Below are 14,050 nucleotides of genomic sequence, written 5' to 3'. Positions count from 1 at the left end.
CGTCGAATATATCTGAAATATGTCAAAGAAAATGCACTTTAGAGCTACTTGATATTTGCACTTGCAAATCAGCCAATCCAGGACCGCCATTAATTTTCCTCGACGGTGATTGGCTGAACTCCAAAGAGTGGCGATAAACTTTCAAGAGAAGACGTTAGCTACATCCGGGGCGCCAAGACGGGTTTCGAGGAGGTATATTTGGTCTTTGAACTATTAAAATAGGCAGTTATAAGCTCAGATTTCAAATGTTTGTGGGATGATTATGGTCAGTATGATCATTGATGACGGCAGATAAACGGTTTTTCTGCAACAGTAAATTGTTTCTCTGCCATTAGCACATTTATCAGCTGGTACATGAGGTTGCTAAGACCTTCCTCCTGGCTCTGGTTGTTTTTGGTCGGGAATAATCGGGAGCAGTGCATTTCGTCAGTCAAAGATTACCCTACTACTACGACATGGTGACAGTTTAACAGATATGTAAAAGACGTATCGACTGTTTATTGGTCTTCATGATTCTGTTTGTTCTCTAATGTTTTCTAACAAACCTATGATGCCTTCACAAACCAGCTGAATGTACAAGAATTAATTTTACAGACAAAATTTCATCCTCACTTAATTGCTTCCCGTTTTGTCACTTTCTACGCACAAACAGCAGTGTTTTCGTTTTTCATCACACTAAACCTGGTTTTCCTAAGTTGCTATTTAGGAATGTTTTGAATGGACGGTAAAATGTAAAGAATTACACTTGGTAGAGGAGTACAGCCTGTGCACATCCGTGTCTGCAGATTTCCTTCCATCTTCTTTTTATTTGCAGAGGTGCCCTTCACAGTTTTAAATTAAACACTCTAGTTTCAGGGAAATTATGGTCTGACCATGTCCTATTTCAGGAGGGTGGAATTCAGACTGGATCTGTCTTTGCTGTCTTTATAGAAAAATCTCTTCCTCCTGCCGTTTTGCATTTATACTATATGTTTTTTTATCCAGATCCAACTGTGAAAATTGAGTCGACAATGAGACACCTGCATCAACATTTTCCACATTATGCTGTTATGTTGAAACACGGTGTGCATCTGCTTTTTAGAGTGGAGAAAATTGAATATGATTATGTTATAGATCTATGAGAAGATTAGATGGATAATTTTTAGCCAGTCCTCACAGCAGTCATATAGTTTTCACTCCATATGAAGTACCTCTCTCTATTGTGCACCTCAAGGTCAGTCAACTGCAACTTTCCCGGCTTTGAGTGAGAGAGAAAAAATGGGAGATTGTGTTCAGTATTTTCTTTTGGTGACAAGGGGTGGCCTCCAACCCATTGAGAGTGATTTCAGATATGAAAGGAGACGTTTTGTATCTGAAAATGTACATTAAACGGTGTCAACAACATCCGAGAGGTCAGAGTATAGAGTCCCCATGGAGAGTGAGTCTGGCTGCTGCGCTCGAAGACCCGACAGCCCTTCCCTGAGTGGCGGCTCCGTGATGGCTCTCAGTTTCTCTCGTCATGTCCCTGGCAGCTTTGACACAGGTAATATGCATGCAGCCTGACAGTGGCTGGGATGTGCTGCAGAGACAATGATGTACATATCATTTTCCTTGGTGACTGATTGAAGACTGTAATCTGTGCTGGACTTTCTCTCTGATTACACACGTCTCAGGGAGCAAAACAAGGACTCTGAGCTGCCACTGGGCACTGTGCTCATTCAGGGCTTTCAGCCTTCAAGAGGACTGAAGTCCGCCTTTACGGTGAGCTCAATTTTTGTCCCATTTACACCATTGTTACAAGTGTCGGATAGAATGCATCTAGTAGATAGTGGTCAAACATTGGCTGTCTGAAGATGACACAAAAACAGAGATGTGTCTGCCACCCAAGGTCATCCCATTCCTGTCTCCATCATAAAATTCGTTATGTGAAAACCACCACTGTCTTGACTGATAACTAATAATGTATAAGGTTTAGTTGTATGCAGAATTATGAAGTCCTATTTATAAAGGAGATGTGCCATGTTTAATATAAGAACGATATCAGCTAATTACATTAAATATTCAGTCTTGTTTAGTTATTTCTAAGTTCCTAGGTTTGGTCAGTGAGGATTCACAATGGATTACTGAGGATATGTTGATGTTAATGGAAGTAATGTATTTTTTTACTGTGTATTCCACTGCAGCACTGCAAAAATAAGCAGTGGATGTAACTGGAGTTTTGGTTAAATTTGATAATTTAACAAAATCAATCTATAAAAGTAGATGTCTCCAAAACACTGGAGACACTGGAAACAGGTTTGTTTTGGAGACGCTGAATAAAACACTGGTGACATTTGATGCTAACAAAATAATTTTGCAGTTATTTTAATGTAGATATTCTATTGTATGAGTCAACTTGAATGCACCACAGGAGTACGCTGTGCAGAGAAAGACATTTAGACAGGAAATCTTGGCTAGAAAAGCAACACATGTATTGTGACTGATGTCCCCAACATATTTTAAATACGTACCGTCTTCCTTGGTGGAAGTCCTAGAAATCTGAGAAGTCAATAACAAGCTAAGCAAATCAGACTATCTGAAGATCACATGAAGTACATCTGGCTAAAAGTTACTTTACTCTGCATAAGCCATTAGACACCTTGAGGCAGATGACTTCTTGTGTTTTGCTTCCTACTTGGAGTTAAGACAAAACTTATTCACAAAACTTTTCTTGCACAGTTATAAAGACCAGAACACAGCAAAATTCAACATACACTTGGTGCTGGTTGATGGTTGAAATACATTATATTACCAAAAGTTTTCGGTCCCTTGTCTTCAAACACACATGACCTTGAGTGGGATTGCATTTTTATTGCATAGAGTTTAATATAACATTGGTAGACCTTTTGCACCTATGTCAGCTTCAGATCTTCAGAACTTAGTTTCCACTAAGTTTTTTCTTTAAACATTCTTCTAGGAGTGCATTCATGAGATCAGACACTGATGTTGGATGGATGACCTTGCTCAAAATCTCCTCTCTAGTCCACCCAGAAGGTGTTCCAACAGGTTGAGATAAGGACTCTGTGCAGGTGAGTAAAGTTTTTTTATGTCTCAAACTTTTACCACCAAGAAGTACTGACATGCTGTAGTCTTAAGAGTGCATGTAATTGACAGACAAAAAGACATTCTAGAGAATTGTTAAAATTCTCTAGAATGTCTCTGCTGAATCCAGAGACGCTGGGTTTCATACCTCTGAATCCTACACTTTTTATTTGGGCCTCCCCTAGGATGTAAATAAGGCTTCAGTGCAGCTGCTTATCTAAGGAAAACCCACTCCATGCTCTGAGCTAACCTGAAAGCCACATGACGTCTGGTGATGTGTAGCTATTGACTATGCATAAAATTTGTGACCTTTTTACATTTTCTTTCTCAAGATCCAATGACTCCTCTTTTTTAAATGGCCAACCACGTTGTGGGATAGGGTTGCTGTTGTTTGCAATGCCAGCTCTTCACTGGCCAGAGTAATCTTGCGAGGTCTTTCTGTGAAAGCTGAGAGATTTCCCTGTTGACAATAGATCAGTCCTTTACAGAAGGTACCTTGCACATTACAAGGTTGGTCTCCAGGGAGAAGTAATGGGTTCTGGGCAATTGACCAACCCGCCATGCTTTACTGCACCTGCACTGAGTTAGAGCTGTCATCATTACCACTTCCTCTAACGTTCCCCCGCAGCAACCCAGACACTCCCACTTAAGGCGATATTTCACTTTGGTGGAACATTTTCACTTTGCATGCATCCCTCCGCACACAAATGGAGATGGCTTTAAAATTCAATGCAGTAAGGTTATATCTAAGAGGAATTTGAGGTATTGAATAGTTTTTTTTAGAATAGCCACCATTAGTGATCTGCCTTGAACTTTTCAGGCGGACAACTAAGCCTTTTGAAAAGAGACATTCTTGAGGATAAAAGGTTGTAAGAAATGTCTACCCATACTTTATCTGTGTCAAAATATGAAGAAGATGAGGTTAGTCATTTCAGTGGCATTTACCCTCTATTTTAGTTGAATTATTCAAAAATGATTGCAAGATTGTATAGTCTGAAAATAATTATTAAGCTGTTCTGTGAAAAAGCCATTTGAATGGTTCATTAAAATGACTCAGATGGGGAACAAGCTCCTGCATTAGTTGGTTAATCAGGACTTGCTGTTAGAAAGCACCTTTAACTTAATTTTTCATTAGTACAAGCCTTTAGAAACTGTTGAACATTCAAATGAGTGCAGCTACACGACAGGCAGACAGAGGAGGAATCAAAACTGTGGAGGTCACCGACATCACGCACATATGGCTTACTGATTACAGCACCGTCTGAAATCCGGACTAATCAACATCTACAACAAAGTCTTTGAACTCCATTTACTGTTTGACCCATATGCACTATAGTCAGTGGATAATGTATTTATCTATCTATTTTTTAATTAACAAATAGTTGTTTTTCACTGCAAGGTCAACTTTATGATGACCAGTAACAAAGCAAAGAATATTAAAGTGAAATCAACAAGCCGGAGTAATTTGGAGATGGAAACAAGACTGAAACTTTAGGAAATTGATAAATATTAACCTATAGGAAAACAAATTTTTTTCTGTGTTCATTTGTATTTCAGAGAATTAGCTAACATTACGCTGCAAGTATTTTAATGTAACCATGTTTCACAACTTTTTATTTTTTATGATGAATTTTAAGTAGCGAAAGTATATTTTTAAGGAATAAATCCATCAAAATGTACCTTCTGTTTTCTGGTATCGTTAATTTTGAAAAGGTCACCAGTCAGGTCACGAGATCACTGTCCAGAGTTTCACATCATCAAGCAAATTTTGATCAGACAAAAATAACTTGAGTAAATACAAAAAGCATTGGTCACCATTTCATTTATTAAGAGAAAAAAGCTATCCAAACCAACCTGGCACTACTGTATGTGAAGATGTAATTGCCTGCTTGCTATATCACAAATTAACTGTAATGAACCACCTTTTTTGAACAGCTAGGTGCCTGACCAGTGGAATCAGCAAATTATTTAAAAACAGCCTGTATGGCTGCATGAAGTAGGCTACAAGATGCCAAAAAAAATAACGCATCATGCCCTGATCTGATACAGACGTGAAACAAAGCTATTAGCTTCTCTCAGACTATAGTTCTGCAATAAACGTGCAACCTGAAAGGTGGTACAAGTACTTCCTGATGTTGCTCAGGTGTGTGATACTTGAGGGGTCGATTTCTAAAAGTTTTGTTGAGGCCTAGTCAGAGTTTGGGTTTAAATCAGTTAAGAAACAATGCATAACCACTGTTCATGGTCAAAAACCTTCCAATTTTGCCAAATTAGAACAATTTTGCAATGAAGACAAACACGTTTGACTCATTTTGGTCCACAAAGATGTAATAGACTGGTTGTGACTGCATTCTTGATGAGCACAACCAGACACATAGTGAAAGGTTAGGTTGGATGGCTTTTTGGCCCTAATAGAAAAAACCCCCATAATTTTAAGACTGCATTTTGTTTTACTGATTCTCTTTTTCTGAATCAAAAAATGTTTTTAATTTTTGTTTTTACTTTTTTGTTAAGGCAAAAAACATTTAAAAAACTAAACAAAGTCAGTTTTTTGTCTAGACTACATATAAAATCCAAGTTCTCTTTGCTTTATATAAAGACTAAACTCAATAAATATTTAGTTAACTGTAACATTAAAAAGCTATTCTAATATTGTAAAGGTTTATTTCTTTCCTTCTACTATGTTATGTTCTTTTACCATTGTTGCTTTTTCAACCAGATTTGATCAAGTCTCAGTGTTGTGAGCCTGTACCAACTTTGCTCTGACTCGCAGATGTTTTTCTCTCAGTTTTCACTTCCTCCTCCCACACATGTCTTATATCAGTATTTGCCGGATCCAAAACGACCAGCTTCGAAAATGAAGGAGAGGAACTTTACATTGTGCCAGAAAAAGGAATGGAAATTGCGGGCAGTGTCAGATAATTGAGCTTGTCGTAAGAGACATGTTAATAACAGACGAAGATGCAGAAGACTTGTCACTCCGTACCCCGGGTGACAGACTCTCTCTGCCGTTGATGAGCTGTTTTAGAGGGGAAATTGTTCCACGCAAACACCATCGTTATTACAAGCTGGCAAGCTGCTCGCTTGTGTACCCAATTCTGCTCGAACTGACAGAATCCAATTGACCGGCACATATTCATGCACTTTATTTTCTTTATTCTCACCAACAATGCAGATAATTACTGCACCAAGTAAGACTGAAAATAGAATTTCACTGTGTCCCAGAAAACAATGCCAGAGCTGTCTCAGCAACATGTCTGCTGAAATTGCTGTGACTAGGAGTCCTACTGTAAGACAAGCAGCAATCCAATATAACTTGTCAACTTACAATCTACTGAAACCATAGTGACACTTTCTTCTGCTATGAGGTGCAATAAAATCACTTGAGTTCTGTATTGTGTCTTTACTTTAAAAAGAACCCAAGTGTCCTGTTCTCTCATATTGAACAGGATGTGTGGTTACTGCAGTGTTAGGACATGGATAGGGTTGATCTTGTCATAGGTAAACACCTGCACTTACTACCGCTCAGCCCTAGAAGGTGTCTGCTTCTCAGGCTTGAAACATTGCAATCAATGTCTTTAGACATTAAATGTTGTAAAGTCTGAAATTACTGTATCAGAGTTGAAACTTGCCATGTTATCAGTAAGTATGGTTTTGGCTTGACTTTTATTTGGAATCAATGGGAGGCTGGTCTGGCACTATACTTTCTTGGCTTTTAAATCTCACCCTTATCAGTCAGCTACAAATTAGACACTACCTATGCTCAGTGGACGGCAGCACTTTGGGTCTTCTACTTCAGCAGATCCTTTATCCCGGGCCCTCAGTCCTCTGTCCTGTATTTTCTCAAAGAGAGGTGTGAAATTTGCAGCTCCAAGCCACATACAGCTCTTTACACCTTCCAAAGTGGCTCTTAATGTCTTTAACCCAAATTTTTGTATAACTGTTTTTAAATATCTAAGCAAGAAAAAAATCTAATTTACCAGTTTTTGGTTTTTACATTCAGTATCTGTATAGACGTAGCTGGAGTCCCTTTTTTTGTTCCGTATTATATTACACAGGGTTTCTTTTTTGTTTGTTTTTCCCACAAATCTGGATTTGTTATTTTACGAGAATGCATTTATTATACCTTTAAAACATATAGATTTTTTTATTGTTTTAAAGTCCAAATATAGGAATCAAATGATTTAATAACGATTTATTTGTAATTTTTTTGTTTTTGAAAAGCTTTTCCGAAGGTTGTGGGTTGAAGGGTCAAGCATAAAGTACTCATCAAATATTTTTTCTCATAAAAACCTTTTTGTACATCCTTTTATTTAATTTGACATGCACTTTTTTGTACAACTTAACTAATCAGTTTACACTGCAGCTAGCTCTCTATGGATTTGCTTTGTAGCTTTGTTCTGCTTTTTGCCCATGTAGCTTGCTAACCAGATATTTTTTCAGAAATAAACACACAGCCATAAAACCCACTTTACAGTTAATTTTTTAAATTCACATCATACTTTTCGAGCCAGCAGGTGGCATTCAGGATCGTGGCCTACAGCTCACAGTTCACCTGCACATTAAGTATATCAGGCTAAGCTCTACGTTGTACCACTCATGCAGGTTGTCCAAAGTGTGACCCTCTGTGTATTATTCTATCTATACAGATTCTGGAGGACCATCAGCCGTCTCTATGCCCACAGACTTGTGTGTTGCAGCCGTTGTATTTGATTTGTATTACTGTATATCACAATACTACACTTCCTGTTCCAGCTCAAGGTCCTTAGGACTCTATGACTATCTGCTCAGGTGTAAAACTGGTGGCTCAACTCAAACCCCACATTTTGTGTCAGTGGTGAGATTAACAGATGTTAATTAAAAAGTAATCTGAACTGAGCTGTCTACATTATTTCTAAAACATTCTGAATTACATTTTACTACATACAATTAAATATTAAAGCAAACTTCTTTACTGATGAATTTTCCCTCTGTGAGTCAATAAAGGCTATTTCTATTCTGTTTTACTGGGAGCAACAAACACGATTTATCCTGCAGCAATACCACTAGGAATAAGGTGGATAGAATCAGAGCTGTTTAGCAAAGTTATCATGAATCTATTAGTTCACTAATTGACAAAATTTGATTTCCTTGTGGTTTCTACTATGGTCCATGAAAAGAAAAAAGAATGATCAAGTGAAACAGGGCATGTTGAGGAAATTGAGATTTGCAACAATGTCTAATGATTACACAGACCCATAGCAACTAGAGAAAGACCTGATGACCAATTATCTTGTCATTGGAGACATTTGGAGACTCTGGCTTGAAAGCTCTTATTGTTCTCACCTTTGCCAATAAGTAGGGGGACTGCTGAGGGCCATACACAACACACTCAAAGGCAACCCCGTCCTCACTCAGCAGTCCCTCCAAGCTGCACTTGGACCTAGAGATAGTCATCCTTTCAAATGCAGACTGCAAACGAATTGCACATTGTGAAGGCGTGACTGGCTGGGGTGCTGTTTAGTACAAAGTGTATTAATCAGACTTGAGGGGAAAAAAAGTCTTTTTGGGTTATGTTTGTCAGTCCCTCTCTGGATGAAGGAGAATGCTTCAAAAACACAATAATGGACTGAAGAAAGTTAATTTCCAAACATGCTTAGTGTATTTCTTGGTCTCTTTTTGTCTCCCTCCACGTTTTTGATTTAGGAAACAATACTTCTGAATTTTTAAAGAAATTCTCAGCAGATATATAGTTGTTAATTTATTTATAGGATTTCAGATATTTTTAATATTACTGCTGAATCAAGATCAAGTTTGGCCAAAGGGTTGGAGGATATCTATGAAGATTAAACGCTGAGTGTGATCACTTAAATGACTGAACATAGATTTTGGTCTGGTTAAAGGGTACATTTACTCTAAACTTCATGACTGTGTTCCCATCATTAATCCCCTTGGGAGTTGATGTGATCAGCGATTGAGCAAATGGCTCGTTGTCTGTGATACCTTCGCCCCTCGGAGAATACTGCCAATGCCTAGAAGTGTCTCACAGGGACCAGAGCACATCTGCTAAGTTCATGCCCCTCTGCCACGTCCAAAAGCTCATTAATAAGGGGACGTTACCAACGCCATGACAGCATGTTATGTATTTTCCTGAACTTTAACTTTTCTTGCGTGCCCCAGTGTGTGGAGGATGTGCGGCTGTCATAGTAATGTATAGGGACAGTGTAGTGCCGCTGTCCAACAAGTCGTCCGTTATCTGAGGGAAATATGTCCGTCCAGAGGAGGGAGCAGCTTTGTGCTCTCAACCAGGCCATCTCTCAGCCTTTGTGCCAGTAACAAGCTCAGCTCAGGCTCCAACGAAGCGAGAAATTGTAAACTCTCCGGAGAGGCCCAGCGGAGAGATAAGGGCTTAGTGTTTGCTGGCAATGTGCATGGGGATGAATCTGATACGGCCGAGTCCCACGCCAGAATGGGAGTGATGATACCTCCCCTTCTATGGAGAGTTATGTTTAATCCCCTTTACCAGTGTATTCACTTGCAAATATTCCTGTCACCATTAATATGTATTAACATCCTTCACAAGCTGTTCAATACAGATTTATCGGACTCTTTTTTTTTTCTTGCCTCTTGTGTTCACCATCATCTCAGTCCTGCTCTTGGACCAGAGCTTTTCATGAGCAGAAAAGACCTGCTGATGTTCAACCAGCCCAGAGATACAGCAGGGACTCCTCAAGCAGCCTGCAGACAAAAAGAAAACAACCTCCGTGCTTTATTTCTCTCATACATATTCTTAATACTTTTTTAAATAAGTATATGCCCTGCTTTCAGCTTACATCATCGTTTATGCGTGTTAGGGGAAAAAAATAATTTTATTAAATGTAACAATAATTTAATTAGAAGTCAAGATTTTACTCTTGACTCCTTTAGACACACATCAACATGCTAAATCAATGTTTCCATCAAATCAAATACACAAAAAAATCCTGAGCCAGATGATTTTGGCTCCATTTCACCGAGAAGTCCTTTAAAAGTGTTCAAGGAGAACATCCTTCATTTTTAGGTCATTATGCAAATTTCAAAGATTAGGTGCAGCATAAAATACATTTTTCCCCCTAACTTTTTGATCTTTGGTATTGACAGCAATAACCCGTCCTTTATTTTTTTTCTTACATGTAAATCTTTCATTGATTATAAAATATTTAACCCTAATATTTACTTTCACAAACACAATCATTTACTTTATTATAGTTAAATAATGTAAACTTTTACATAAAACAGATTAGTTGTAAGTTTCCATAAGGCATTACATATTAGGTATATATACATCAAAGCTGTAGCAATACACTAATTTCACAATACGATACGCAATATTCTGCTCACAATACGATATATAACATAATATGCAGCAAACTGCACAATTCGATACATTTGTAAGATTTTCTGGAAGATTTTAGAGGGACAGAGTGATCTGGTTGTTTCGTTACATGTAGGATTTATTGTATCAATACTCATAAACGGAAAAATGATACTTTACAAGGAAAAAAATAGCGATAAATATTGCAGAATTGATAAAAGTACACAACCCTAACATACATACTAAATTTTGTCTTGAAATTACTTAGGTTTTTTTTTACTGTAGATTTTTACAAATAACTCACAGTGGCAGTCAATGTGCTTACAGTTTTCTATAAAACCAATTTAATTTATTTCATTAACTTGCACAAAAGTTAGTTAATAACAAATCAATAAATGTAGTAAATTTGCAAAAATATGTAGAGAAAGTATGTATCTTTCTGAAACAATCAGAAGCCTCACATCAAACATTAATTTACCAAAATGTATTTTATATTTGAGTGAGTTGACATCTCATTTCAGTTTATTGTAATTTAGTGCATTCAACAACAGGAGTCTTGGATGGGATTTGCGAGAGATTTTTGTTTGTGTTTGGTGGTCTAATCCAGACAAAGCCGTGAGAAGCTCATTACAGCCTGGTGAGGCCTTAAGCCTGCATTGTCTGCATTAAAGCAGCCAAGAACTGTCTGTCAGCTTCCTGGCAGAGCCAAAATCAAGCTGTCAATTACTGGACGTGTTTATGGAAATTATATGTTTGTTAACATGCTGGAAAAATGTGCTCTCGGCTCAAGCAGCATGTGTTCGGGGAAAACAATTTTGCTCGGAAATCACCTTTCAAATGGGATGAAGGTGATCCTCATCAGATCACAAACAGAAGAGGCATTTTAACGCTCCCCGTCCTGATATATGTGAGGGAAAAAAGCCAAGACGGGAGGAGACAAAGCTAACAATCAGAGGTGGATACATAAATGACGGCATGTTTTTGTTTATCGAGTCTTTTCTTGTGTTTCTTTGAGCTTCTTTGTTTTCTCTTTTGGATGCAAAAGCAGTTCTGGCAGCTGATGCAGGGGTGAAACAGAAGCATCTCTTTAGGATTTGAAATCTTCCTGCAGTTAGTATCCATCACACTTTATAGATATTCCTGAATGTGCCAAAAGGTGAGTTTGAACCTTCACTTGCACTCCCTTTTTCCATTAAATGTATAGACATGTACCTGAATGAAAAAAACCCTCAAAGTATAGCTCCACTTTGAATAGATTCATGGAAATGGCTTGTCAAAATGGAGCTCTCTGTACAATTCCCTGTAATATCTCCAATGAGATGTTTATGTCAATTTCCGCTCTGATTTTCTCCCACATAAAGGCCTTGATTTCAGCCTCCCAATGATCGTGAAATTGAGCCAATCGACATGCATGTCTCGGATGTCTGGTCGAGCTCATCTAAGACAAGGTAATTTTGCCGGGAGCAATTACCATTGTAATGTATTCCAAAGCCGGGGCATTTGCCGCTGCTTAGGTGAGCCGCTGACAGCATGTTTTGATTTTTAAGCAATTGTGCTTTTCGCTCCGAGATCATGCCCAGGTCTGCGTTTCTCCCTATGTAACAACCCTCCATGATTCCATTATTTCACATTAACATCTAATTACCGCTCTCAGACCTGCAGCTACATTGAAAAACCGCGTCGAGTTCTGGGGGTATGACGGAGCTGTAAGTAAAGATGGGCTGGTGGGTGTTTATAGGAAGAAGAAACTCTTAACTGTACGTATGCAGCTCCCAACGGACCTGTATTACCTGTCACGGATGATGACAATACCTCTGAGAATGTCGCTGTGCAGTGAAACTGTCATCACACGATTACTCTCACCATTACTGGCCCAGACGTCTCAGTGTAATGGCTGTGGCACACTTAACAATTCAGATCGTATTTTCAGTCATTGCCACTTAAATGCCGCAGTCCATTTTATGAAAAGATACAGATCTGTGTAATCTGCCAGGAGCTCAAGCGTCCTCACAGAGCTTGTCAGGCAGCATTTTTGTTGTTCATAAGAAGTTGTCGTGCCCTGCAGCATCTCTCTTTGTTGGTCTGGAGAAAGTGTCTTTTTGAGTGCCCTATTGTGTCCTAGTTAATAGATGCTTGTACATAGACGTGTTTGGGTCCTATTATCAGTTTCAGTCATCGCAGGATGAACTGTAATGTCACATTACAGTTCATCTCGTGATACCACATTACTAATGTGGCGTGGTATCACAGAAGGAAATTAGTAATGGTGTATATTGTTCAATACAGCTTATGAGTGAAGATCAGCTCAGCATGCTAAAGGATCTTTTAGTCATGGATCATCAAATACGGATAAAACTGCAGATTTTATGTTCTCATAACCTCTGTATATCCTTGTTGCTGAAGAAATAAGGCTGAAAAATAGATTTGTATTGTTATATGTTGTTTTTGAATCACTGATATGTGTAACTCCTCCACAGATGCAGCCTGCCTTCTTTAAATGTGAAACTTGTCATCCATAAAGGTATTGCAAGTTTATTTGTATAGCGCCATTCAAACGCAACAAAAAATAAAGGTCTTTACATTTAAAATAAAGTAGCATGATTTCAAAAGAGTTATATCCAAAAGAAAAAAAATTATAGTAAAATTTAAGTATCTCCAAAAACGTATGACAGAAACTGGCCTTTATGAGAAAGCAGCAGCAGCCTGTGTTTTTCTTAATGATTCAAAAATCAAACACTTTGAGCACATCTCAGATTTTCAATGAGTTTGTTCCAAAGCTGAGGAGCACAGAAACTTAATGCTGCCTGTTGATTAGTCCTGGATTTGGGGAAGATGGAGTAGAAAGGTGTCCGTCTGCCTGAGGGAGGGCTACAGTTTCATAATGACTAGTTTCTCTGAAATGTATTTATGTACAAAACAGCTTAGTGCCTTATAGACTAACAAGAATGAATCAAATACAGCTGTTTTTATGGCTTGTTTAAAAAGGAAACCACTTATTCTATTCATGGTTTCTCTTCATTTTTGAATCTTTGCTGCATGCTTCCACATTAGGTTGGATGAATTTCTGACCCATCCACTCATTGATATTATGAACACACTGACTCAGTGCCAACAAGGGATTGCGGTTGTGAAATAGAAAGTTATGCATCATCAGTATATGTATTGTGAAAGATATTGTAGCCTAATCCAAGTTAGGAGGAGCAAATTGATGTTTAAATAGATTTTTATTCTCAGATTATGGATAAAAGGGGGGAAAAAAATGATAGTTTCAAAAATGTCTAAAAACCCAAATTGCCCCTTTAGTCCTACCAAGAACTTTTTAAAACTTTCTATTTCAAGCCTTGTGTTAAATTTCACACCTTTGTTTTAATTACAGTTCTGGAGTAATGAAGAGGTTTTTACTACTGTTACCTCTTTTACTGTGGTAACTAGTACAGCACTTTAAGAGCACCTTTGCACTTTATTAAAGGTACTTTAACAAGCTCTTTAATGAACACTTCACTTTAAGCATAGATTTGCACATCAATAACCATTTGCACACAATAAGTTTTAACCATTTATTCAATATTCGTTCCGTATTTTAATAATTAGCATGTAGCCTTTTGTTCCAGGCTCTGCACAGCTGCTCCTCGTTAAAAAGCGTGGCGGTGAAAAGCA

At 38.0% G+C, this 14,050-nt stretch overlaps 1 long non-coding RNA gene across 1 annotated transcript in view; it reads left to right on the top strand.

Annotated features, from left to right (window-relative positions):
• Positions 1-14,050, top strand: part of LOC114147690 (uncharacterized) — a 31,853-nt gene continuing 17,803 nt past the window's right edge. The window contains exons 1-3 of the long non-coding RNA XR_003596099.1: positions 1-1,522; positions 1,653-1,740; positions 2,936-3,047. This is a non-coding gene — a long non-coding RNA (uncharacterized LOC114147690). The remainder of the gene's footprint in view (positions 1,523-1,652; positions 1,741-2,935; positions 3,048-14,050) is intronic.

Source organism: Xiphophorus couchianus, chromosome 7 (genome assembly GCF_001444195.1).
Source record: "Xiphophorus couchianus chromosome 7, X_couchianus-1.0, whole genome shotgun sequence".
Lineage (NCBI taxonomy): Eukaryota > Metazoa > Chordata > Actinopteri > Cyprinodontiformes > Poeciliidae > Xiphophorus > Xiphophorus couchianus.
The sequence above is the reverse complement of the archived record's forward strand: the minus strand, read 5'-3'. Positions and strand labels throughout refer to the sequence as shown.